General features: G+C 46.8%; 1 protein-coding gene across 1 annotated transcript in view; it reads left to right on the top strand.

The window, feature by feature from the left end:
- Positions 1-27,677, top strand: part of ZMIZ1 (zinc finger MIZ-type containing 1) — a 565,771-nt gene that overhangs the window by 209,350 nt on the left and 328,744 nt on the right. Inside the window, exon 4 of the mRNA XM_060241000.1 lies at positions 5,576-5,657. The gene's annotated coding sequence lies outside the window, so the exon portion shown is untranslated. The remainder of the gene's footprint in view (positions 1-5,575; positions 5,658-27,677) is intronic.

The raw sequence follows: 27,677 nt of genomic DNA, 5'->3' as shown, positions 1-27,677 counted from the left end.
TTTCTCCAGGCCAGTTTGGCAAGGGATCTTGCAGGTTTTTGTCATCTTTTGGGCTTGGAGCAGGGGTCACTGGGAATGTGTGTGGAGGGAGGAGGTCTTTATGGATTTCTTGCATTTCTAGCATTTGCCCCAAACGCTGCGATTTAACTCTATTGTCCACTCACCTATTTCCATGGAATTTAATTCTCTTCCACAAAGTTCACTGCGGGGTGACATGATAGAGGTTTACAAGATAATGCATGGGATGGAGAAAGTAGAGAAAGAAGTACTTTTCTCCCTTTCTCACAATACAAGAACTCGTGGGCATTCGATGAAATTGCTGAGCAGACAGGTTAAAACGGATAAAAGGAAGTACTTCTTCACCCAAAGGGTGATTAACATGTGGAATTCACTGCCACAGGAGGTGGTGGCGGCCACAAGTATAGCCACCTTCAAGAGGGGTTTAGATAAAAATATGGAGTACAGGTCCATCAGTGGCTATTAGCCACAGTGTGTGTGTATATATATATAAAAAATTTGCCACTGTGTGACACAGAGAGCGTTTTCGCACTGACCTTTTACTGGCGCGACCACCCTCTTCACACCGGAGGTTCTGCGCGGATTTCGCACAAGAAGCGCCGGCGCACCCAAAAGAGCCGGCAACTTCCGTCGCGAAACCCGCTCAAACGGAAACCGCCAAGAAGCAGGAAAACGTTTGAGCGTCTTTTGCGACGGAAGTCGCCGGCTCTTTTGGGTGCGCCGGCGCTTCTTGTGCGAAATCTGCGCAGATCCTCCGGTGTGAAGAGGGTGGTCGCGCCAGTAAAAGGTCAGTGCGAAAACGCTCAGAGTGTTGGACTGGATGGGCCATTGGCCTGATCCAACATGGCTTCTCTTATGTTCTTATGTTCACAAACAGTTTCACTTTCATGTTCTGTATCCTCTTTAGTGATCAAGGTGTTTCCTCTGCCAGTTAAGTATCTTTAGTGGGGAGGAACAGCAGCACAGTCTAGTTGAGGGGTGGCCAGACTTGCTTAATGTAAGAGCCACATAGAATAAACATCATGTAAGAGCCACATAGAATAAATGCTTAATGTAAGAGCCACATAGAATAAACATCTCACATGTTAGAGAGCTGCAAGGAAGGAAGGAAGGAAGGAAAAAAATAGGGAGGGAGGAGGCAGGAAGGAAGGAAAATAGAAAGGGAGGGGGGAGGGAGAGATAGAAATAAAGCAACTTTAATTTTAAATTCATTCTCCAAGTGGGCTGACAGGGTGGTGGGGGCTTTGAGAGCCACAACAATATGTGTGAAAGAGCCACATGTGGCTCTCAAGCCAAAGTTTGGCCACCTCTGGTATAGCCCAATCTCATCAGATCTCATTTCATTTTCATTTTATTTAGTTTATATCTCGCCCTTTCCACCAAAGCGGCTCAGGGCGGCTCACAGCACAAAAGTTCTAACATAGAATTAAGTTTTAAAGTACATCAATTTACAACATTTAAACAAACCAGTAAAAACAGTAAAACAAAGCCATTTACCAAGGTACCATACTACAGCCTTCTATTCGAAATTTTCAAGTACCAATCAGTTGTATGCCAACCAGAAGAGGACTGTCTTACAGGCCCTGCGGAACTGCCCAAGGTCCTGCAGGGCCCTCACCTCTTCCGGTAGCTGGTTCCACCAGCAAGGGGCTGTGATTGAAAAGGCCCTGTCTCTGGTCGACTTAAGTCAGGCCTCATTTGGCCCTGGGGTTGCAAGCAGGTTTTGAGAACTCGATCTCAGCACTCTCTGGGGAACATGTGGGGAGAGACAGTCCCTAAGGTAGGCAGGTCCTAGGCCATATAGGGCTTTAAAGGTAATAACCAGCACCTTGTACCGAACTTGGTATATTATTGGCAGCCAGTGCAGTCCCCGGAGCCCCGGCTGGATGTGCTCCCATCTAGGAAGCCCTAATAGCAGCCGAGCAGCGGCATTTTGCACTAGCTGCAACTTCCGGGTTTGGCACAGGGGCAGCCCCATGTAGAGGGCATTACAGTAGTCCAACCTCGATCACCATTGCCAGATCGTCATGCTCCAAGAAAGAGGCCAACTGCCTCGCCTGCCTAAGATAAAAGAATGCGGACTTGGCAGTGGCTGCTATTTGAGCCTCCATTGTCAAGGAAGACTCCAATAGTTCCCCCCAAGCTCCTGACCTCATGATCGAAGCAAGGTCAGTACTTGGAAGGAAGACCTTCAAGGAAGGCTCTGCAGAGGAAGGCCATGGCCAACCATCTTTGCTTCTCACTTGCCTTGAAAGCCCCTTGCTGGAGTCCCCATAAGCCAGGTGCAATTGATGGCCATACTCTGTAGCATGACTTTGTAGTTCCATAGCGGATGGGTGATTACAGTATCCCTTGCACCACGCAAGGGGAGCTCTTTATATAGTTGCAATTGTTTATATTTTAGCGGTAGCTTTTATTTGACCTGCGCAGCCAGCCAGGTGAATTCATAGCTTTTTAAAAATTGGATCATTTTATGCATTTGTAGCTTTATCCTTCCCCTCCCCACCCCCTGGTTAAAAAGCTTTAAAAAAAAAGAAAAAAGAGTTGAGTTCTCAGGCAGTTCCTAGAGATAATCACCTGAGAAGCATTAATTACAACTTGACGACTGCCAAGTTTGCCTGCTATTGTATTGACAATGGCATCCATTCATTGTTGTTAATTTTATGAAACAATTAAGGCAGGGAAATGTTGCACCCCACATTGCTGGTTGTGAAATAATAACTATTTGAGAAATTATAATAGCGTGCATAGATCGGCATTATGTACTGATTTATTTGTTGGGCTGCAGTTGACCTAGTAATTGCCTTTTATTGCCGTATTTTGATATCTTGAGAGACGTACACTTTTTGCTACTTCAGTGAAGCAGCTTGGCTAATTTTGTGCTCCAAACCGGATTTAGAATGTAAAAGCACAAGGTGTGTTCATGCCTTAGATCTGCTGAGATTTTGGGGGTGGTGGGGAGGCCCTGCTCTGGGTTGGGAAGCTGCTGGAGATTTGGGGGGTGGAGCTTGGGGAGGGTGGGGCTTGCAGAGGGGATCTCGAGTACTGCACGTTCCTCACCAATCAGTACTCCTTCATTTTATAAAGGTGCTTATTGAATAAGCAAAGTCGTTACAGGCGAGCAGGCCTTTGCTGAAACTAAGGTGTGTGGCCGCTGCCTGAGTCTGTCCCTCACATACTTCAAAAGTTTAAGCGCCAAAATCTACCAATAGCATGCCACCCTATGCATCCCAGCATGAAGAGTCTCTGGGATAGAGATCAGTGGTTAGCCTTGGAGCAACGGTGTGTCCTGTTCTGTTCGCAGGGTGGAATGGATCCTTGAGAGGTTGCGGACACTACAGACTACAATAAAAGCAGACAGAACAGCAAAGCAGGACCCAAAGGTTAACATAGGTTCCCCTCAGGCATAACTCTCATCCCACCACTTCCATGGCAAGAGGCACTCTTGACCGGGGAGGGACTTCAGAGGCGTACGATGCCATAGAGGCCATTTCTCCAAATGAACTGATCTCCGTACTGCGGAGACCAGTTGTAATTTTGGGAGTGCTGCAACTGCCACTTGGAGATTGGCAACCCTATTTCTGTGGGGTATGACATTTATAGTAGCGTTTGGAGGAACCACATTATTTTAGCAATTGACCTTGTATCTGTCTATTTCCTGGAATATTTTCGATCAGTGGGAAGATTTGCAAGCATAAGTCTTAATTTGCATTCTTTCTCCAGAATGCTGAGTTGCTCAAATTTGTTCTTTGCAACGTTTAAATTTGCCATTATAGATTTTTTTAGACTATTATATTGTGATGCTTTCACTATATAAATATTTTGGGGGTTTTATTTCTATGTTTCTAATAATGTGGGGTTTTATATATATGCCTTCATAACTTAAAATGCAGGACTGTAGAGTAAGAAGCGGGGTGATGGAAGTGTATTATGCTCCAATGGCAGCTGGACCCCAGGCGGGCGGAGTAGACTAGTTGGTACAGAGAGGCTTTGTGGGAGAGAGAGTGTGTGTGGATGATGGACGGAGATGCTGTGGACCTTCATCTAAGGTGTGTGCATGAGTAGCCGCTCATTATCACAGGAAGAAGAAGAGATTGCGTTTATATCCTGCCCTTCACTACCTGAAGGAGTCTCAGAGTGGCTTACAATCTCCTTTCCCTTCCCCTCCCCACAACAAACACCCTGTGAGGTAGGTGAGAGCTCTGAGAGAAAACTGCTCTTGAGCAGAAGAGCTCTGACAGAGTTATGACAGACCCAAGGTCTCTTCAGTTGCTGCATGTGGAGGAGTGGGGAATCAAACCTGGTTCTCCCAGTAAAAGCCCACACACTTAACCACTACACCATACTGCTCAGCAGTAGTCTGGAGCTATGCAGGGTCTTTGCACTGCCCATTGCCCCTTTTAAGATGACAGCAGTTCTATTCTGCTCAGGATGTGAACTGCTCCACTCAGTAGGGAAAATAAATTAGAGGGAACATTGTCTGTGGAGTGCGGGGAAAATCAGTCTGTGTGGAGGTTAGGAGCCCAAGTGGCAAGGCAGCTGGTTAAATTTTTTTGGTTAGGTCTGTTTAAGGAACTTTAGAGAAACAAGAAGAACTGTACGCCTATTTGAAACTTACGCTTTGGATACTATACTGAAACCATTACAGTGTTATACTTCTAAACAAACTCAATATATATTTAAGAGAAAACAACAGCTTTATTTAGAATAAGCATCTCCTTTTTGTACCTCAGAGCCATCCACCCTCTGTTGACCGTTCTGTCACTCTGCCACGTACAACTAAGCCGTCCTGTTCTTTAGGTCCAATTAAGAATTTGAAAGCTTTGTCGGCGGTAAATATAAGGAGGGAATGCCAAAGAAGGCAAGGAGGCAGAATAGCACGCATCTCCTTAGAACACTACAGAGGGATACCATTACAGAGGTTACATATAAGAGATCTCCTAGGGTTGCTAACTTTCAGGTGAGACCTGGAAATCTCCCCCTGTTACTACCAATCTCTCAACAACAGATATCAGTTTCTTGGGAGAAAATGGCTGCTTTGGAGGGTGGACTCCATGGCATTGTACCTGGCTGAGGACCTGACCCTCCCCAAGCCCCACTCCCCTCAAGCCCCACTCCCCAAATCCTCCAGGTTTTTCCTCACCCAGAGTTGGCAACCCTAGGTCTCACATCAGAAGAGTGAAAACTTGGGGGTTAGTGGTAGTCTTTTACGACATGTGTGGTGGTGGGTTGTCATGGGGGGGGGGGGTGAGATAGAAAATATCTTCTGAATGTGAGACAACCCAGCAGTGTCCATGTGGAAAGAGACAGTTTCTCATGATCGTTGAGGATGTTCTACTCCCTTGCCTGCTGAAATCTATAAGTATACCTTCCCATGAGGTCAATACCACTCATGAGTACTAGACTTTCCCATGTGTTAAACAGGATCAGCGTATTCAGGATTCTGTGGAAGATCTCAGTTTTTGGATTGTGAGATTTATGTCTTGCTCAGTGTTAATGCTGTAGGCTTGGAGATTCTTATCACACTCGGTAACACCATGCTTGTTTGTCACTGTAGGACAACGCATTTTGTTATGTGAAGCTACAAAGGGTGTAGTCATCAGCTCCTGTGGGGTAGGAGGTGATCGTGGAACACTTAGGTAAGAACATTTCCCTTGACTAATTGATCTAAACATGTAGAGTATTTTAAGTTACTGATGTATTTAGATTTATAGTCTGCTCTTATCTAAGAACTGCAAGTAAGAAAAAGCTGAATATGTCTATACCAGTTAAGGGGCTGTTGAATGCATCACTGTGAAGTTTAAGAAAGAGGTCCTCCGTGGTCCCGTGTCTCCATATCTCGATTCCTGAATGCCTTGATTGGCATTCTGACGTTCATATGGAAATAGTGTGAAATACAGCCGCAAATTTACTATAGTGCAGTCAAAATGGTACCTGGTGTGTTCATACTGTTTGGCAAGTTATTGAGAGACAGATGTAGTTTGTACTTGATAGTATGGAGAAGAGGTGGATTTCTAGCACCTCTGACTGGATCTACTAATCCAGATAGTGTTAAGGACTCTTGCTTTTTTGCTGGCTTACTGGCTGTTCCTTACATTTATGAAGCATTCACAAAGACCAATTTCTGAAGTGCCACCATATGGAAATTTCCTCCCTGTGACACATTCTGTCTATCTCCTCTGATCTGTAATATGTGGTGAAAGTTATCACTTTGTCCTTCTAAGGTCATGCCGTGTTGGCCTCATCACTCTGTTTTTGCATCTGCATTTCTATTTAACGTTATTGGCTGGCATGGGCCGGGAAATGGGCAACATGCCAACCTTGGAGGAATGTCGATTATCAGCTTTTTATGTTGGTGTGGGAGAGAGCTGGGCAGTGCCACGAAGATGCTCAGATTGGTGGCTGGCAGCCCCATATTTCTCATATCCTGTAGATGGAAGTTCTGTAGGCCACAATCTTCAAATCCAAATAGGATTCTTCATGCAGTCGATGAAGAACCATATTGCAGGTTTTTTGCTGCGAGAATCAAGGAGGGACTGCTGAGTGTGCCAGAGAAATGTAGGTGAAGCATCCAAAGCTAGCAATCACTGAGGGCAAGAGTATCTGCTGCCTTCCAATGCTGCTCTCTAAGACTCCATGATGCTTAAGCGTTGGAAATTTCCTTTGGCGCCTGAAGCAGGTAACTGTCATGCTTCAGCCCTGGGGAGTGGGGGAGGGGAGTCCTCGTGGTCCCCCTCCTTTCTTAAGTATCTCGAAAGCCACGTCCTTAGTTTTTAATTACTACCCAGACTGATTTGCACTCGCACGCAAGATTGTGCTTTGTCCTTCCACTCCCGCCTGCAGCCGTAACATTCCCGCAGGGGAGTGCAGAGATGTTAGTATTAGGCAGCCATATATACACCTATAATGTACATAATGCACTGATTGGAATTGAGAGGCGTTTGCCCGCACAGCGCAGTTTGTTTTTAGCACCGCTCTTATGAGACACTTAACTATTCTGATGAAAAGCCCAGTTTGGCGTACTAGGTTGGGGTTGGGAGTTGGGCCAGGATTTCAATCCACACTTCTAGATCTGGCTGAGGTCTCATCTGGTTGGGCATCCTGTTTACGAACATGGATGGCAGTCGGCGCCTCTAGGAAGGCTTCAAGGCAAGGGATTGCCCTGTGTTGCTGGTCCCAAGTGCCTGTTGTTCGGGTGAACGCAAGAGAGGGCCTTTTCAGTGGCAGCCCCCCCCCCCAGCTCTGGAGCAGCCTCCTCAGGGAGATGTGCCTGGCCCCCTCACTTGCAGTCTTTAGGAGGTAGCTGAAGACAGTTCGGTTCAGGATGGCATTTGATTAATTTTTCTGCCTATTGGTGGTTTTGAATTGTGAATATGTGGCTTTTTAGGTGTTTTTTTAATTTTTAAAATATTTTTGTTCTGTTTACACTGTAAACCACCTTGAGTTCTGTAAGGTAGAAAGCCATCTAATGCACATTTTAAATAAATAAGTAAATGACCTCCCAGCAAGGCACTTGCGTTTAGCTGTTAAGGTGAACCGTCACTGAATTTTGTGTCACTGTTTTGCAAGCTGCCCTGCCTTGGGTGAGCCAGGCTAGCCCAATCTCATGGGGTCGTGGAAGCCAAGCAGGGCCAGCCCTGGTGAGTATTTGGATGGGACACCACCCAGGAAGTCCAGGGCCCCCATGCAAAGGCAGGCAATGGCAAACCACCTCTGAGCTTTTCTTACCTTGAATATCCTAATGGTTCACCGTAAGCCAGCTGCAGCTTAACAGCACTTTACATCATTCAAAAGCCATCTAAGCTGATAGTTGTCAACCACATCTATAAGACAGCCTGTATTGTGAAGCTGAGCAACTGACTTTGGAGCAGACAACCTCTCCATTGTCAGATCCTCGTTGCGAGGCTGAAGGGAACTGTAATGTTGGGAAGGCTCTAACTGGATAGGTCTTCCTTGGCAGAGGTTCAGCACTGCTGGGGTCACTCAGCTCATATCTGGACAGTGGCACCACCGATGGGCATTGGCACACCCAAAACCTCCACCAGCAACGAGAGAGGAGGCAGCTCATGGCCTGCAGTGAGCATTGCTGGTGCTGATGGGCCAGAGCTGAGCAACTCCTGCAGGGTTTGTGGACCTTCTGGGGATTGGCTCTGCTTGCTTCTGGTTGCCATGATAGAAAACATGAGAGCAGACCATCAAAAAAAAAATCTCAAAATGTATAACACCTGCTAATTCAGCATTAGTCTTATGGTGTCGCAGTCAGGGCTGGAGTTTGGGGTGGAAGTCCCGTTTCCCTGGTCCTGGATTAAGCTGAAGGGTCCCCAAACTGGATTGTAGCTTTGCCCTTGATATATGAGGATGTGGTTCAGCCTGGAGTCTGAAATGGCCTGACTGCATCACTGAACCTTAATTCTTACTGAGTTCGACAGGGCATAACATGAAGTATTTTGTTTCCCCGTTTTTGTGCTCCCTCCCAAAATTAGATGCTGAGCTCTCTGAAGGAACTTTCTGTCCTAGTTTTGAATAATTCCTGTAATTAGGACTAGGGCGGTCTATAAATTAACAAATCAAAGAAATCTGATGGGAAGTCCACTGGCTCTACAATTAGGGTTGCCAACCTCCAGGTGGGTCTCTTGGAATAAGAACTGGTCTTCTGACAACAGAGATCTCCCTTTCTCCCTTGGGAGGGTGAGGTCTACAGCATTACAGTTGAAATATATATATATATATACACACACACACACACACACACACACCATGTACATTTTGGACTGCATCACAGACTGATAATTGTAACAGGAAGCTGGAAAAAAGAGCTCAGGGCTCATGCTCTCTGTCCATTCCTCTTCTGCAAGCAATTTTGATAGGGTTTTTCTTTAATTCCCCCTCCCAGAAACCTGTGTTAAAAAAATACCCTTTGACCAGAAATAGCGGGGTAACAAAAGAAATGCAGGAAATAAAGCTGCTCTCCCTCCGTTTCCGTGAATCCATCCCCCGCAAACTCAGCACACCAGATCAGTCCTCCTGTGCTTTTGATTTCTCTGGCAGTTCATTTTTGGTGAGCGTCACCGTAAGCGGCATCCAGTAATCTGATTTGATAGCTGTCATCTTGAGAGCTGCTGTAATGCAAACAAAAGATGATCACTCAAATGAGGTTAGAGTGAAGAGCCCTTTTCCTGAGCTCTGTTGCTGCCGTGCGGAATCTCCCCATCGAATTATAAGAGTGTGGAATCCCTTCTGCGTCTTGCACCTGGGAGCCTGCCGTTAAAATTCATGCACACTTGCACTCTCACATTTCAAGCCTGTGGCAGGATGGATTCCTTCAGAGGCTCTGCCTAAAAACACAGACAGCAGTCTGGTTCACATGACTGGGTGTGCTTGTGGGCGTCCACGCAAGTATGTCAGCAGGGCGGGAGCAGAGAGAACAAACTACAGAGAGCCAGTTTGGTGTAGAGGTCAAGTGTGAGGACTCTTATCTGGGAGAACCGAGTTTGATCCCCCACTCCTCCACTTGCACCTGCTGGAATGGCCTTGGGTCAGCCAGAGCTCTCGCAAGAGTTGTCTTTGAAAGGGCAGCTTCTGTGAAAGCTCTCTCAGCGCCACCCACCTCACAGGGTGTCTGTTGTGGAGGAAGAAAATAAAAAAGATTGTAAGCTGCTCTCATTCAGAGAGAAGGGTGGGGTATAAATCTGCAATTCTTCTTCTTCCCTAAGAAAAGCAGTCCATCTGTGCAGCTATCCTGATCTGGATAAGAATATAAGAAGAACCCTGCCGGATCAGAACAGTGGTCCATCTAGTCCAGCATCCTGATTCACACAGGGGCCAGCCAGTTCCTCTTGAGGTCCAACAACAGGGCATGAAGACCAAGGCCTTCACCTGATAAGAACATAAGCAGAGCCCTGCTGCATCAGACCAGTGGTCCCTCTAGTCCATCATCCTGTCTCCCACAGTAGCCAACCATTCCTCGGGATGGCCAACAACACTGCACAGAGGCTGAAGTCTTCCTCTGCTGCTGCCTCCAGGATTCAGAGATTTAGTGCCTCTGAATGTGGAGATTCCCTTCCGTCACCAGGGCTAGTAGCCTTTGATTGACATCCTCCATGAATCTATCTAATCTCCTTTTAAAGCTTTTTTTTTTTAAATTCCTGTTACCATCAAGACGTCCTCTTGGATGGCCCGAGCTATCCCAATCTTGTTAGATAACACAGTCTGCCATACCTCCGTTTAAAAAAAAAAAAATCCAAGCTGTTTCATGAGTTTGCTAAGCGCACAAAGCATTTTTTTTTTGAAGCAAAAGCAAGCTTAAAATGAAAACTAACCAATGGTACAAGGTGCCGCAGTCATAAGCCACTTTTTCAAAAGTCCCCGCTGATTCAAATAGAAGTTGTGGAGGAAGAAAATAAAAAAGACTGTAAGCTGCTCTCATTCAGGCTTTTGTTGCATTAAGGCTTTTGTTGAAGTTAAGGCTTGCTGGATCTCATCAGATCTTGGAAGCTAAGCAGACCCTGGGCAGTTGGTTGGATGGGAGACCACCAATGAAATTCAGGGTTGCTACACAGAAGCAGGCGACGGCAAACCAACTCTGAACATCTCTGGCCTTGAAAACTGTTGTAAGTCAGCTATGACTTGATGGGACCTTCTGTTTTTCATAATGGAATATTTTGTGTACAAATTAAAAAGAAAGTGTTGCTGGTGCTGTGTCCCCGTCATATGAAAGGTAGCATGAAATGGTTGCCGTGCGACTCTGTGGGATTGCTTTCAAGCTGCGTTTCGTTTTTCCTTCGTCCAGGCTGCTTGAACTGCGGCACTGCGAAGGGGTTGTGCCCGTAGGTTCCCCGCACAGCTGATTCAGAGTTACAAAGCAGTTGTCTTGCTCTTCAGCAGTCAATCAGGAAAATTAGAGATGAAAGTTTTAGATAGGATGGAGCGGTGACTCTTATGTGGCGTCTTAGCAGCAAAATCAAAACTGTGTCGAGAAGAGGACATTAAAAGACTGGGAGGCCCTCCTAATCACTGCCCAGATCAAACCTAATGTGGAGAGCCAGTTTGGTGTAGTGGTTTAGTGTGCGGACTCTTATCTGGGAGAACCGGGTTGGATTCCCCACTCCTCCACTTGCACCTGCTAGCATGGCCTTGGGTCAGCCATAGCTCTGGCAGAGGTTGTCCTTGAAAGGGCAGCTGCTGTGAGAGCCCTCTGCAGCCCCACCCACCTCACAGGGTGTCTGTTGTGGGGGAGGAAGGGAAAGGAGATTGTGAGCCGCTCTGAGACTCTTCAGAGTGGAGGGCGGGATATAAATCCGATATCATCTTCTTCTTCTTCTTCTTCTGATTCCATCATTTGCCTGGCTTCATGGGCTTCCCCACCAATTCCCCCCATCTCAGCAAGCCGGTTTCCCAGTTCATATCTATAGGGCCAAGGCTTCCTTTATTCCTTACTAAAATCTCTGGCTGGAGCTTTCTTGGGGGAGGGGGGGTATTATTATTTTTAATGTTGTTTTACACACTTCAGCAAGCCTTGATATTGCACATGATACAGCTTTCTGTGCGACCGTCTGAAGAAACGGAGATATGTCTTTTCCTTTTAGCTTCAAAATGCACGCCACCATGCCTATCACATCTTCACATGGGCTCCCTTCTTTTGTGTGCGATTGAGATCTGTTTCTTGGCCCTCCTTTAATCTAGATTGGTGGCATTAAATTTCCTGTGGGGTAATTACAATAATATTAGAGGCCAAAGGAGAAGGCAAGAATCCCTCCAGCCGCTATGCTGGGGTTATGAATGGAACTGGACAGAAAGATACTAGGGGATGATTCAGCTTCATTCCTTACTTGAGAATTTAAAGAAGAAGAGTCTCAGAGTGGCTCACAATCTCCTTTACCTTCCTCCCGCACAACAGACACCCTGTGAGCAATAGTCCCTCTAAGCTGTGGAATCTTGTGAGCAAAAATTCTACTTTGTGAGCTACTGGCATTAAAGTTGTGAGCTACTGCATAATTTAGTTCACTCTGGGCCAATTTTTCCTGAGCTAAGATGAAAATGTGTGAGCTGGAGGCTAAAAAACCCTGCAATCTAGCTCTCACTAACTAATTTGGACCTTTTTGTGGACTCACTAATCTAGCTCTCACTGGAGGGAATGCAGCCTGTGAGGTAGGTGGGGCCAAGAGAGCTCTGACAGAAACTGCCCTTTCAAGGACAACTCTGCAAGAGCTTTGGCTGACCCAAGGCCATTCCAGCAGCTGCAAGCAAGTGGAGGAGTGGGGAATCAAACCCAGTTCTCCCGGATAAGAGTCAGTGCACTTAACCATTACATCAAACTGGCTGCATAGATGGTTTGTCTCAATCCTAAATCTTGATGTTGCCATCAGCTGGAAAAGCTTAGGGACAGTTGCACCACCACTACAGTAATACAAACTGTGTTATTAGTTTGAGTCCAGTGGCATCTTTAAAACCAACAAAGTATATACTTTGGTGTACCTGCACACTTCTTCAGCTATCTGAAGTGGAGTTTTGTATAATTTCTCATAGGTTTCATAATCCTGGAGGGTTGGGGTGGGGTTGGCTACCTTATAGAATCTGTTCTGGTTTTGCTAGTCACAAAGAGAAGAGCAACTGGGGGCACCGAAGCTCTTGCTGAACGCCCCTTTGGCACCTGAGATTTAACCATGTGGTGCCACACACTTTCAACCCTGTGGTTACAGCCTTGAGATGTACTTTTCTGGAATTGAAGGCTAAGGTTCTCAGGAAGCTGAATTTTGCACCCATTAGCACATGGTGTGTGTGTGTGTGTGTGCGTGTGTATGTGTGAGAGAGAGAGAGAGCTGCACCCGTGTAGAATAGCTGAAGAACAGACTGCTCTCCTCGGGGTTTGCCCTTTTGCCTGGTCAAAATGTACCCAGCACATTGGAGGAAAGAGAAAGGACTTCTTTGACAATAGTCTACATTTCAGCATCTGGGTTGCCAAGTGTGACTTGGGAATTCCTGGTGACCTGGAAGTGAGGTTTGGGGAGGAGAGGGATTTTAGGAGGGTATAGTGCCATAGAATCCATCCTCCAGTGGTCCTAGGATGGAGCAGTCTACACGTCTGGGAGAAGCTCTCCCTCATTCTCCAGAATTTTTTTTGTTGGCCCTCCCTAAAGGCAGATAGGAGCTGTCAATAGTGCTCTGTTCCAAGCACAGCGATTCTTGGTTTTTAAAGTTATTTCCTTGTTTTTTCTCCCAGCAAGTCTGCCGGGTCAGGTTTGTTGTGGGCTGTCCTTGTTCAGGCTGGATTTTCAGCTCCTTCAAGACCCGTTTGGGAGCAGGAAGAGCTTCCTTCCTCTCCCAGGCAGGCCTCACCTCAGGAGGTCCCAACCCAGGTCTGACTGGTCTGGGGTTACCGATTTGGACCTTTTTGTGGACAACGTTCAGGCTAATCTCCTAGGCTGGATCAATGCATATGGTAATCAGAGAGGCCATTGCAGAAGATATTGTTAATAGCCACAGGGACTTCTCTAGGTTTCATAGTAGACACAGGGGTAGCCAGGCCTCAGATTCAGTGGGAGATCATAAGAGCGCAGCTCCTGAACCTTTCTGAGAGTTCCACCTCCTCCTTTTGAGAGTTCCACCTCCTTGTCCATTGAATAGTATTGCAGCTGCATAAAAATCCCTGGATGAGCTCCACCACCTATTTTTCTACAAAATGACTGCTGGGTGTAGGTGACCCTTTAGCAGTACTAATGTTGGACTTCTTTTTTGTCTGTCCCTTCCACATATGTCAGAGAGGTGGCACTGGTTATTGTTTTAGTGCTTGGGAGAGGGCTTTTATTTCTTCAGGACTACACTGCAGAATAAGGGAGATGCCCCTCCCCTACAGGAATCACAAAAAAGGCAACGCTGCTGTCAAGCGTTGATATTTGTAGGTCCCTCAGGGTGGTCAGAGCTCGGGTCTCCAAACTGCGTCAGTAGGGCTCGTAGGAACGCCGCTACCGTGTCTAGTTCGGGACTCCTAGTCTCATACAGGCTTACGTACCATCTCTTGGCAGCCCCCTTCAGTTTCGTGCCCAAGTAGTCCACTCTGCTCAGTTGATCTGGGAAGGTGTGCCCCCAGTAGAACATAAAGCTGTTGGCTTGTATTGAAAAATAATCTCTTCGGGATCTCCATCGAAGGTGGCATCCAGCTCCCGGCCTTACCCATAATCCCGCAGCAGCGGCTGCAATAGTGGCTGAGGTTTCTGGGCCAGCTGCAGTGGTGGGGGGGTGTTGTGGTGGTTGCCCCCCTCTTGGTGCCGGTGGCTGCAGTACTTGGTCTAGATGCCTCCTCACCTCTTGGGCCATGAATACATTGCTGGCTTGCATTTCTTCTCTTAGCCCCTTGGCCATTTCTAAACACATGGTTTGGAGGAAGTCCCTCGGGTCAGGGTTCTGCTCTTCTTCTTCTTCCTGCTCCTCATCTGGGAGTGGGTCAGGGCATCGTTCTTCCCGACCATCTCCCCCGCTCGCTTCTGAGGCGCCCTGGTCGCTGTCATCTCCCATCCTTGAGCGTAAGGGGGGCAATGCCAAGATCGCCCCTCTCCGAGCGGGTGCTTTGTCCATTAAGCTAGTGGACCTCCTGGGGCTCCAATCCATTGGGGTTATGAACCGTCGCTGTATGTGCAGCGGAGACCCTCTCCCTGCCGGCCTCCTGGCGTTGAGTACGTGCCACGGAGGTTGTCTTGGGGCTGTGTCGGGTCTTTGATCCTCCCCAGTTGGTTGTTCTGGGTTTTCGAGGGCTTCTCCGTTCTCTGGAGCTCTCTCCGCCATTTGGGTAGAAAGTTTCCAGTTTGGTTACGTCCCCAAGTATGATTACTCCCAAAATGTCAAGCGTCAATATTTCTCAATAAGCAGTCTTTTGTTTTAAATCAAAGCTGTTTTATTAAAGAAACTCAGAAGCTGTACCAAGGACACAAGCCTTGGGAGTAATAACGTATACAGAGTTACGCAGTTGCTATATAGGATAACTTCAAAGGCTACATTACAGATGCATACTTGAGTCACGGGTTCAAAGGTTGCTAAACACTATCTCTCTTCTTACTAAGGAATTTAGGCTACTAAAAACATCTCCCATTCTCACACTTCTCTAGCAGGAGATAAGAGCTGTCTGTGTGAACCTGTGGGAGAGGTGAATTGAAAGTGGTACCAGCATAAACATCCTTGGGCCAGATGGATTTATTACTTGCCCCAGAGTTGTAAGGAGAGGGGGGAGCAGTAAAGAGCTGGAGATCTGTTCTGTGTCTAAGAACCCATTTTAAATAAGCACGACAGCTGCCTACCTATAGGGAGGAGCTTCTCCTAGACGTGTAGACCTCCCCACCCCCAGGCCACCAAGAAGGAAGATGCACAGTAGGTGAGATAAATCTTCAGTATTCTCCGGGGGAACGGATGGGGTTCCCAGATCCAGGCCTGGAAACTCCTGGAGATTTGGGGGATGGAGCCTGGGGAGGACAGGGACCTTGTTGGGGTAATATGATAGAGGGTCCTTTCTCCAAAGCATCCATTTTCTCCAGGGGAACTGATCACTGTAGTCTGGAGCTAAAATGTAACTCTGGGGGATCCCCAGGTCCCACCTGGAGGCTGGCATCCCTAGGAACTGAGCTCTGTCATCTGGAGATCAGGTGTAATTTCAGGGGATCCACAGGCCCCTCCTGGAAACTATGAGGAGGTATACAGGAACAAAAGGTAAGGTAATCCAAATAATTCGTGAACACAGTTACTAAAAATTACGATGCAAATAGTCAATTATACAATATTTTAAGAGAAAATTCAATAAAGTTTATCCAGTTTCAATGCAATACTGGCTTTGGTCTTTTCCCCAATATAACAAAGTGTTTGTGCCAAAGATATAGACATAATCCATCATTTGTGTCACAGTTTTTAGCAATTGTGTTCACGGTTTATTTGGATCACCTTACCCTCCTGGAGGCTGCCAATTTCAGGGCTTCCCCAGGCCCCTCCTGGAGGCGAGCAACTCCAAGTCACATGCATTAGATTTTCTAGTAACAGAAAATCCTGGAACCCTTCCTGGTTTCTTTGTTTGTTTGTGGATTTCAAGGCTACCTTTCACCAGATTAGTCCTTGTAAGCAATTAATAATCTTCATGTGGGAATGTATTACATGCTTAATTTATTTTTTTAGCCAAGAGATAACCAACACGGCAAGCTTCAGCAGTTCCAAAAGGGATGGCGCACAGGAGATTGTGGACGTGATGCTCTCATGGCCCTCTTGGCCAAGGGAAACCTTGCTTGGAAGCATAAAAATTGGCTCCACAGCTGGGCTAGTTCTGTGAACAGGACAGCAAAACCTGGTGTTGACTTTTCATCGCCACAGTGTTTTCTCCAGATCAACGAGGTCTAAGTAGTCCTTGGTATTTTGTTGCATGTCTCTCAGAAGTCAATGCCAGTTGGCATAATATGTCATGGATTGTTTTCCCTGTTGATGTTGCATTGCCATCAAGTAGTAGATGCCCACCAAATAGTGGGGGGATACGTAGAGGAACTGTGCTCTCTCTTTCTCCCCTCCGTATAGCCACATGTGATACGCTGCACTTTGGGGCCAGAGAAGCATGCCAGTCTTCCCCCCTTGTGTACAGTGTGCAGGCAGGGGTCATTTTGTAGAAGAATAGGTGGTGGAGCTCATCCATGATTGTTATTCAGCTGGACAAAGCGGGAAGAAGGAGGTGGAACTCTCAGAAAGGTTCAGGAGCTGCGGTCCTGTGAGCTCCTGCTGAATCAGAGACCTGTGTGCAGGTGGCTAGCTGGTGTAATGGGCTGTTGACAACACAGAGGTGTTTCTGTTTAGGCAGGGGAAAGTGAATTTTGAGGACTCTTTTTCCAGATAAATGCTTGTAGATTCCAAAATCCAAACGGGAACCATGAGGAATCCTGGGTGAGGGGGCCATTTGGAAATCCCACCCCTCAGAAATCACAGAATGGGGAGCAACTTGGAAATTCCATTCCTTGATTTCCCCCCCCCCCCCACTTAACTGACTCCCATCTGCTCTTGATATTTTATAATTTATAATTTCCTATTAGGCCTTTCATAAAAAAGCCTTTTTTTTGCATTTTGGGTTAATTTACAAAGTTGTGTTCTCCTGTATGCCTGGAGAGTCCCTGTCATATGAAGAGATTTCTGCTTTGTCGGTGTGTGGTCCTATTGTGTGGCATTCATCACCCAGACAGGGGCATCCAGCTTCCTTAAGGGGTATTGGGATCATCTGTTATCCTCTGCCCCTCTCATTCTTCCTTGCCCACAACAGCAAAATGGTTAAGGAGTTGAAACAGAGAGAGAGGTCTGGCTTACAGAGTTGTAGGACATTCTCCTAGAGGAAGGTAGAGCCAATGCTTTGTGTTGCTGTCGAGAACAGTTGAAAGGGCAAAGCACTTTCTAGATGGTGTCATGTAAGTTTTGGGGAAAAACTGAAAGTGACATCATGCCTCTCTAGGAATCATTGGAAATTCTCTGGAGTTGTTGGTGATTCCTAGAAAGGATGTCATTTGCAGGTTCCCCCCAGAAATGACATAATGCCATTGAGCCAGTGGCAGTTTTGTTGTTGTTGTTTATTTTATTCCCACCTGTGGACAGCAGGGGTTGCCAGTCAGAGATCTACCTGTGAGGTAGGTACTACATAAAACATCTGGAGCTTAGTAAATATATGCTAAAAGGCACTTCCAGTCTTCTCTTACTGATCCAACAACCAACAAAAAGTGGTTTTCTTAGAACTGCTTGATGCTCATCAGGACAGAACGGAACAAGCTTTTGGCTTCTGGAATTTAATGTAAAACTGCAACAGTCCTGAGAAATATTTTAGCCCCGGCAGCGTAATCCTGTTCGCCATGCATTATTGCCAGCTGGTATCTGCCACTAGGAGAGGCCTGTAAGATATTTAAATTATTCCATCACATTCAGATCATTAGAAGGCATTTTAGAGGATTGAGGTTATTTGGCAGAGAGTCAAGGGTGAATTTCCTAATGTGTTTACTTCCCCCCCCCCTCTCCAAATGGGGAGATTAGAGGCTCTACAGGAACAATTACGCTTTCTGCAGTAACAGCTCTTCTCTCTGGCTTCCCTTATCCTATGCTGTCTTTGGGCTAACTTCATCATTAAATAAGTATCGGTATAAATGCACAGGAGGAGGGAAAAAACAAACCGTGGAAGATATACATTTTAGGGACTGTGAATGAAGGAATGGAGCAAATGGACACCTTTGAAGCTTTGGAGGGGCCCTTTCATTTGGAGGAAGGGTGGGCTGGGTGAGTATGGAGCTTCAGTGCCTGGTATCACTCTTTGCTCTCTATTATGGCAATAGAACCAGAATCAGTATGTCAAAATGCGAAGTCGTATACGCTTAGGCTCATGTGAACAAAGAGTGCAGGGTGCAGAATTTTCCATTTTCTTAGTGCTGAAGCGTGTGCACGGACACAGTCTTTAATGCAACCAGGCCCATCTTAAAACTATATGTCTTATTTAATAGGCTTTCTGATGGCTCCTTATATACAGAGTCAATTAGATGCTTCTCGGCAGAGCTATAGACGTGGCTTCAGCACGTGGACTTCTGGGCTGCTTGGGTGGAATTTGTTGACTAGGTTGTCAGTTTGTAGAATAGGCAGTATGTAAAGGGAATGGCTGGCAAAGATTGTTATGGGACGAAAGGGCTTCTTAGATGCTTTACAGAAAGGGAAAAGATTGAGGTGTCCAGAAATATAAGTGTGAACCAGTTAAAGATTTAGGCCACTTTTCTAAAGCAATTGTGTGGGGTACCCTTGGGAGACCTTGTGGGTGCCGTTTCCCAGTAGAAGACTTGAAACAACCAGTGTTTGGGCTGTGGAAACTTTATGGACTCTGATTCCACATGTTGATTATCTGTAACATTAAGATGCATGGTTTGATTAACAGGACCGGGCTTTCTCACACAGCCTCGTTGTTGAACTCTGGTTCCAAGTGCTGGCTTGGTTTGGCTCTTGAGGCTGCAGAACGCTGAGGTATGGGATTGTCAGGGGCAACTGGCTGGCATGGGCTCCCTGAAGTTTACATTCTGAGGGCAGAACCAAGCTCTGATTGGTTGCTTCTCTGCTGCGGCGGAAGCCCACATTTTCCTTGCCTGACTGCTGTGCTCAACTAGTTGCGCAGCCGACAGTTGTAGTGTGAGACTGGATGTGTTTGTGTGTGCACACATACGTTTTGCCAAGTTCATGGTTCAGGATGTTTTTCTCCCTTTGTAAATGTATCGCCCAAAATTGGGGGCTTGGGCTTTGCTCTTGGGCACTTGAGAAGCTTCCCTGTATCTCTGCTGCAGGATTAAGGAGCATTCTTTAGAAGAACAGAGCTAGGACATCACCAGAGCAGCCAAATAGCCTTCATTTTGCAAGAGGATCATTGTGGAGCAAACTAGGGTTGCCAGATCTGTGTTGGGAAATACCTGGAGACTCTGGGGGTGGAGCCAGGAGAGGGCAGGGGGGGCCTCAGCAGGATACAATGCCCTAGACAACGGTAGCTCTCCAGCATGGCCAATGGTTGGGGCTGATGGGAGTTGTAGGCAAAAAAAACCCCAAACAAATGGAGAGCTACCATTGGCCACCCCTGCCCTAGAGTTCACCCTTCAAAGAGCCATTTTTCCAAGGAAGGCCCACCTGGAGGTTGGCAACCCTAGAGCAAACTGGCTCAGTGAGACTTCTGCAGGGTTGCCAACCTCCAGGTGAGGCCTGTAAATCCAAAGGAATTTTAACTCATCTCCAGAATGCAGAGACCCTGGAGAAAATGGCTGCTTTGGAGGGTGGACTGTATGAAATCATACTGAACGACCATCTGCTTTTTGTACAAAGGCTTCATATCTGCTTCCCATTAAATGACAGCTTGAATCATTTCCTCAAAATGTCCCTGATATCTGGAAACACACTTTCAGTGGTTCTTGCCCTTTATGGGGTGTCTGTGCTCTTCTTGCCTTGCTGTGTAATTAAAATGCTGAATGTGGAGTTTGCTTCTCCTCCCTTTCCCAGACTCTGCCCTCTTAGGCTCCACCCCCACATCTCCAGGAATTTCCCAGCCCAGAGATGGCAACGCTAGACTTCCATTCCAGTTGACATATGAAGAACAGGGCTTTGTTTTTGTTCTTTTTGAAGGAGTTCTGCAGATTGCCAACCTCCAGGTGGTAGCTGGAGTTTTCCTAGAATTCTGACCGATCTCCAGGCTACAGAGATCAGTTCTCCTGGAGCAAATGGCTGCTTTGGAGCGTAGACTCTGTGGCCTCACATCCTCCTTTGCTCCTTCTCCTTTTCAAACCCTGCCCTGCCAAGGCTCCACTCCCCAAATCTCCAAGAATTTCCCAACCCAGAGTTACAACCCTGGCTGCTGCAGTCCTCGTGGCCTGCCTTGCTGGGTAACACTGAAGTGATTTCTGCACTCAGAACTCTTCAGACAACCAAAATATGCTTTTTAGAGTGTGGGGGTTTTTTGTACACAGACTTCACATCTGCTTCCCGTTAAGTGGCAGCTTTCGTCATTATTTCCTCAAAATGTCCCTAATATCTGGAAACAGACTTTCAGTGGTTCTTGCCTTTTATGTGGCGTCTGTGCTCTTCTTGCCTTGCTGTGTAACTAAAATGCTGAATGTGGACTTTGCTTCTCGAATCGCTGCCACTTACTGGCCACTGGCCGTTCTTTAGTCCAGCCGAAATCAGAGAATGTGTACAGTTCTTCTCATAAAGAGCATCACCCCCCCCCCCACTTTGTTTTAACATAGGCCCTTTTCACACTTACCAGTGGAAGCCGGAAGGGAGTCGGTATTGTGCCGCCTTGCAGTAATCCGAGACAGGGATGGGAGTTTTCAGACACATGTTTTTTTTTCCGATAGGGTTCCGTGATTGAAGCGAGCCATTTCACACTGTCCTGCTCTTATCTCACTTCCACCAGCACCAGCCGTTTTTGCCTGCCGGCTCGCGATCTCCAGCTTTTAATTTTTTTGGAACGTCGGGCAAAGATCACTATAGCACTATAGCGACGTATCACAACAGCAACACCATAGAGATGGCTAGGCTCTATTGAGATAAGTTACCAGGTTTCAGCGACGGCGATATCTGGCATCTTAATGGAGCCCAGGCATCCCTATGGTGATGCTATTGTGATACATCGCTATAGCGCTATAGCGATCTTAGCCCGACGTTCCAAAAAAAAAAGCCGGAGATTGCGCCGGCGGGCGAAAAAGGGCGCGAAAACTGCTCCCGGGTTAGATACTGGACATTTCACACAGCACCCCATAGCGATTTCAACCCGGAAGAAGGGTTGAAAAGTGGAAGAAGCTGCTCTTTGTTAGTAACGACTTCAGGCATGCCTCACTACCGGGACAGCCGCGGGACTGTGTGAAAAGGTGAGAGTATTCCGGTAGCAGCCAGTTACTGAATCGGGTCTGTCTGAAATGCCAACAGAAACCCGTTACTGTTCAGTAACTGACCAGCTGCCATACCGGAATACTTAGGCTGTGTGAAAAAGATCATAGTCTAATGCATTCAGATTCATTTGGGTAGCTGGGTTGGTCTGAAGCAGCAGAACAAAGTCAGCGTCCAGGGGCACCTTTAAACCAACACGTTTTATTCTGGGTAGAATCATAAACCTTCACGAGCATTCCCAGAATAAAACCTTATTGGTCTTAAAGGTGCCGCTGGAGTCAAACTTTGCTCTAATGAATTCAAGAGAGACTTGTTCCCGTTTTTAGCCTTTATGAGTTTCATGTTGTCTCAAGACAAGCATCATAGTTCAGTTTTTCTATCACCTTTGATGCCATCTGTTTTATGGAACCGCTTACATAGAGCTTTCCCCCCTTCTTCTTGACACGTACCCTTTGATGTCTTTCCCTGTTATTCCCCATGTATTAGAAATCAGCTACAAATACTAACAAATCATTTATTCCCCCTCCCCACTGGATATTGTTGTTATTTTGAAAGGGTCTATGAGGAACGGGGGTCACATGATTCACATGCACTAGAGAGAAGGAGATTCACCTCCCGTTCTCACCAAACCAGCTTTCACTGGGAATTGTGGCTAACGGAGACCTAGCAATAGTGTTTTGAAGGGTTAACCACACTGGGCAGTTTATTTACCACACTCCTATAATGGCAATAGGAGTGCCGATTTATGGTTCATTAAATGCACAAGCTAATGAGTAACAGGTCTGGTTTTAATTCCGCTGGACGCATGGGCTCGTGAAGGTTAGCATAGAGCTCAGTGAAGCTTTTAAACCAAATTAAGGTTACTTTGTTGAGCAGCTTGGGATCGGGGGGGGGGGGGGGCGAGGGGGGCGAAAAGAAAACAGTGAACTGGGATATGTTTTGTCTCCAAAAGCTGTATGTTATGCAGTTGACTTTTTTTTTTTTTAAGTGTATTTATTTCCAGTGGTCATCAGGGTCCAAGTTGCCAAGCGCTAGAGTTTTCATGTTACCGACAGGCAAAAGTCTGCTGGGGTTCCAGCCAGTGTAAGAATTACCTGTTTACATTTTGGAGAATGGGATTGCATACCTCCCCTCGGTTGTCTATTAACCTGGTACCTTAGGGAATAGTGGTCCCCAAGGAAAAACTTCCCATTTCCGTGTTCATGAAGGGATATTACTCCAGGTGCTGCTTCTTTGGAGGTTAAGCTGATGGTGATGAAGATTTAAGACATCTTTATCTGATGGCTCTGCTTTTGTGGAACTCTCATAAAGATGAGATATGAAGCTGCCCTCCTGGAAGAGCTCGTTTACATGGGCAGATGAAGAGACAGTTAACCACACTTGGCATAGCAGACAGGACAGTGGGTGGTGCCGGCTGACTGCCTGATGTCCCGTCCGGTTGCCTCACTGTAATCCAGGGGTCCACTGCTTTTCTGAGGCTGCAAGCACCTTTGGCATTCTGACACAGTGTGGTGAGCACAGCCACAAAAATGGCTGCCACACAACCTTTTTAAAATCTGCACATCCCGCCAAATCTACAGGGACCTTGCTGGGCAGCCCCACCTGGCCTCGCCCATTTCAGCAGATCTCAGAGAGGAGCTGATTGTGATTCCTTATGCTGTGATCTGAAGGAAGTGGCAGCATTTGGTTTCAGCGTGTGCGTCACTGGAGGCCGAATACAAAGGTGGCTGCTAGCCCTGGTCACTAAAGGGAACGAAGCCTCTGCATCCCAGAGCCAGGAGAAGGCCTCGGCCTCCATGCCTTGTTTTTGGACCTCAGGAGTAACTGGCGGGCCACATTGTGAGACAGAATGCTGGACTATGATGTGTATTTAAGTCAATAAATAGATGTGCTTGCTAGGCAGGGCAGGAGGGGTTGCCAACCTCCTGGTGGAGCCTGGTGACCTCTCAGAATTACAACTCCAGACTATAGAGATCACTTCCCCTAGGTGAAATGGAGGGCTTGGAGGTTCCTCCCCTTCCCAAGACTCAGCATCCCCAGGCTCTACCCCTGAATCTCTGGGAGGTTTTCTTTCAACATGGAGAACTTTCAGTTTGGACATTATCTTATGGGAGAGATGGAAGAAGCAGACAGAGGCCGCGGTCACACTCACCATTAAATCCATCCCTAAGCCGTCGCTATTATACCCCGCAGATTTTTTACAACAAATTTCCTGATCAGACATCTCTCCATCCTTCAGTTCTAAGCAGCGTTGGTCCTGTCACTGGTTGATCAGAGGTCTCAACCGGACCGCTTTTTTTGAGATGGCATTCCACACTCGCGCAAGCGCAGTATGTGGGATATCGTGCTTGGCGTTTTTTTTTTTTTTTAAAGGTGCCAGAAAAGGTGGGCGATCTGCCGCCCCCCCCCCCCCCCCCATTTAAACACCCAGAAAGGGAGGGAAGCCCAGGAGCTCTCTTTGCTGTCTCTCCGCCTGGCGGGGAGACAGCAAAGGTGGGTGATCTTCCTCCCCCCCCCTTTAAACACCCCGCCGTGGTGTTTAAATGGGGGGGAGCATGGCAACTCTCTTTGCTGTCTCTCCGCCTGGCGGGGAGACAGCAAAGGTGGGTGATCTTCCTCCCCCCCCTTTAAACACCCCACCGTGGTGTTTAAATGAGGGGGGAGCACAGCAACTCTCTTTGTTGTCTCTCCGCCTGGCGGGAAGATGGCAAAGGTGGGTCATCTTCCTCCCCTGGCGGGGAGACAGCAAAGGTGGGTCATCTTCCTCCTCCCCCCTTTAAACACCCCGCCGTGGTGTTTAAATGGGGGGGAGTATGGCAACTCTCTTTGCTGTCTCTCCGCCTGACGGGGAGACGGCAAAGGTGGGTCATCTTCCTTCCCTGGCAGGGAGACAGCAAAGGTGGGCGATCTGCCTCCCCCCCCCCCACACACCCATTTAGAAAAGGTCCCCTGTGCAAGCACCAGTCATTTTCAACTCTGGGGTGACGCTGCTTTCAAAAAGTTTTCATGGCAGACCTTTTACGGGGTGGTTTTCCATTGCCTTCCCCAGTCATCTATACTTTCCCCCCAGCAAGCTGGGTGCATATTTTACCGACCTCGGAAGGTTGGAAGGCTGAGTCAACGATTGCTGGTGCAATGATATCATTTGGAGTGGGCTCTCACAGGAAAGCAGATGTGCGCTTGCGACAAGTCGGCTACAATGGAGCGTTCAAACATAGAAAGTATGCGCGGGAGTCGTTGGAAGCATTCTTATTCCGGATTTTATGTACTATCAAAAAAGTCCGCGTCTCAGTCGTGGCAGTTCGGGACACGAACGAGCCAACGACCATTGCCAGATGCTGATGTTTGGACAACCGCATAAAATCCGACATGCATCTGGCTTTCATCCATGCCCATCTCGTCAGTTCATGTGCGTCTGACCTCGGCCAGACGGTCTTTGAAACATAGTGTTTTGAATAGATGTTTACATGTATATACCACTGGGATTAAACCTAGCACATTGCCAAGGTTTCTCCCCTTGCTGCTGCTATTGCAGTATTGTGGCTTCTTTAAAATACAATAAAATAAAGCTTTGTAACAGAGTTAGTCTCTGGCAGCCTTCACAGCAGATAACAGTGGTTTAGATTGTTAGGGAGAAAATAGGTGCCACTGAAAGCACATCAGTATTTTAAACTATGTCTCATAAAAAAAATGTGCAGTTTAATCCTATTGAACAAGATAGGAGGAACCTGGACAAAAAAAGGGGCTCTGCTCAATAAACTGATCATTCTTCAGGAAATTGATGGCATTTCAAAAGCCGTTCCTTCAGATAGCAATCTCCTGGGCTTAAGGTTTGCTGGGAATGAATGCGGAGTTGGCGCCTTGAGAGGAATCTGGGTCTGCTTAGAAAGGTCCCTGTTTCCACAGGCAGGACTCTGGCGTCACCTCAAAGGAGGATTGTGGCACCTGACGGGGGGGGGGGGAGAAAACGAGGAGGCGGGCATTTTCTGAACAGGTTGCACTTGCCTTGGGTATCATTTGGGTTCTTTTAAAAAACATTTCACATATAAGGATATGCTTTTGTATTATAACTAACCAAACTCAGACCAGAAACCCTCCGTTTGCTAATATGAAAGTCATAATTGAAAAATACAGACATTACAAGTGAAGTAAATGGGGGGTGGGGAGAGATAGTGGGTAATATTTTTGATTCTTCAGATATGGCTGTTGTTCTTTATTGGGCTAAATGTTAAAAAAAAAAAAAAAGCCCCTCCCTCATTTGCCATGGAAGCACAGAAGCTTTTTCACAATATCCCTGATTCTCCACGTTTCTTGGTTAAGGGAAAATGCTGTTCAAACAAACAAAGATGATCTGACATTTTGCTCAACGCTATACCGGAGGAGAAGCAAGATGCAAAGCCGTGAGGCACGTACAGATCTGGGGCTCAGCTAGTCAAGGGAGTTTTAGACACCTTTGGATCAAGTCGCAGCCAATTTATGGCGATCCCATTGGGTTTTCAAGGCAAGAGACATTCAGAGGTGGTTTGCTGTGACCTTCCCTTGCATGGTGCCTTTCTTGTGGGTGTCTCATTCAACTACTCATTCGCTTAGCTTCTGAGATCGGGGCTAGCCTGGGCCATCCATGTCAGAGACCAGACATCTTTAGCTTTCATTTAAAGTAGCCACTGAGTAGGATTGACGGGGATGGGTGTTAACCCCTACCTACCTGTGTTTTCCCAGTGCAAAATCGCAACATGTACATACCTCAAACTTCTGTTATTCCTGGTAAGGAAGGGAGGACGAATGACCTCTTCAGAAACTAAAGAAGACATGATGTCTATTTTAAACCACAATGGAGTAGTGCAAAATCCTGCCTCTTTCCACACCACACCGGTTGGTGCTTCAGGAGTGGGTCTCAGTAGGGGTAAAGCCTTGATTTCTTCTCATTAAGGCTTTTGGGGAAGGCATTTCAGGAAACAAAGGCAACAACCATTTGACCTCTTGTTTTTCGTATTCGGTGTGGGGTTTTTTAAAAAATAAAAATAAAGCGAAGGCTTCTGCATTAGCCCTTCAAGGAAAACAATGTCTGCATGAGCAGTGCTTCTGTCCTAAGCAACTGGCAAACCTTTTCCTCCACCAAGCTGGCCTGCTGCCCCCCCCCCTAAACACACGCACAGCCCCCCTCCCCCTTCTGCGGACCTTGGCTCCTTTCTCCTGGGTTGGAGGTAGCAGCTGGTCTCGCCACCCCATAATTCTCCATTCTGTCACAGGGGATTAGATGGGAATGGCAGAGGCAGACTTTCTCAGCAGTAGTCTGCAAGCTGCTACTGTGATGTACAATGCACATATTTGCAATAAAAACAAAACCCAAAAACCCACCCTGTCTTTAATTTTGCTTTGCATCCTGAATGAAACTAGAAGCAGTGGGGGCAGCAGCTTCTGATAGATTCAATAATTGACGAAAAATGATCATCTCCATTTTAATTGGCTATTTGATTAATTGGCTCAATAAATTTTGCTTCCCCCCCCCCAAACTTCAAAACAGGTCTCTTTTATGAGAATCGTGCAGGATGTTAATCTGCCACTCATTGTTAGAAGGAAAGTCTCATATTGTTTCTCCTCGTCAAAATCAAAACAACCCTTAAAAGCATTCAGCTCGCTGTATCATATTGTTTGTCATTGGTAGGGTTGCCAGCCTCCAGGTGGGGCCTGGAGCGCTCTCAAAATTACAACTGTTCTCTAGACTGTAGAGATCAGTTCCCCTGGAGAAAATGGCAGCTCCAGAGGGCGGGGTCTACGGCATTACACCCCATTCAGGTCCCGCCCCAAACTTTTCCCTCAGCTCTGGCCTCCAGGAATTTTCCGGTTAGGATTAGCAGCTCTACAGCCAGTGACTACGAAACTTCTCTTAACTGATCTTTTGCTTGAAGCTTACAATACTAATGGTGATAACTCTTATAACAGAGCCCCTCATGGGGTGGGGCCTCAGGAAGCAAGATGGCAGATGTGTAATTTTTATGTTCCCAATCGTTCTCTGCCGAAGCCTCTATTTTCTATTCATCACGGCTCTCCAGAACCGAGGTACAAGTTCTACTAATTTTCCTCTACTGCCCTGGACTTTTCAATGACATTTTGGCTTGCCTATTGATCTCTAATCGGGCTGACTAAAAAAGGCGGGAAACTGCAGGGCCTTTGACAAAATGATGATGAAGGCAAATGCTGTGACTAAACAAGAACTGACAACCCTAAAATCAGAGCTTTTCTCTACAATTCGCCAGGTGGAAAAT

This window comes from Heteronotia binoei, chromosome 6, assembly GCF_032191835.1.
Source record: "Heteronotia binoei isolate CCM8104 ecotype False Entrance Well chromosome 6, APGP_CSIRO_Hbin_v1, whole genome shotgun sequence".
NCBI lineage: Eukaryota > Metazoa > Chordata > Lepidosauria > Squamata > Gekkonidae > Heteronotia > Heteronotia binoei.
The sequence above is the reverse complement of the archived record's forward strand: the minus strand, read 5'-3'. Positions and strand labels throughout refer to the sequence as shown.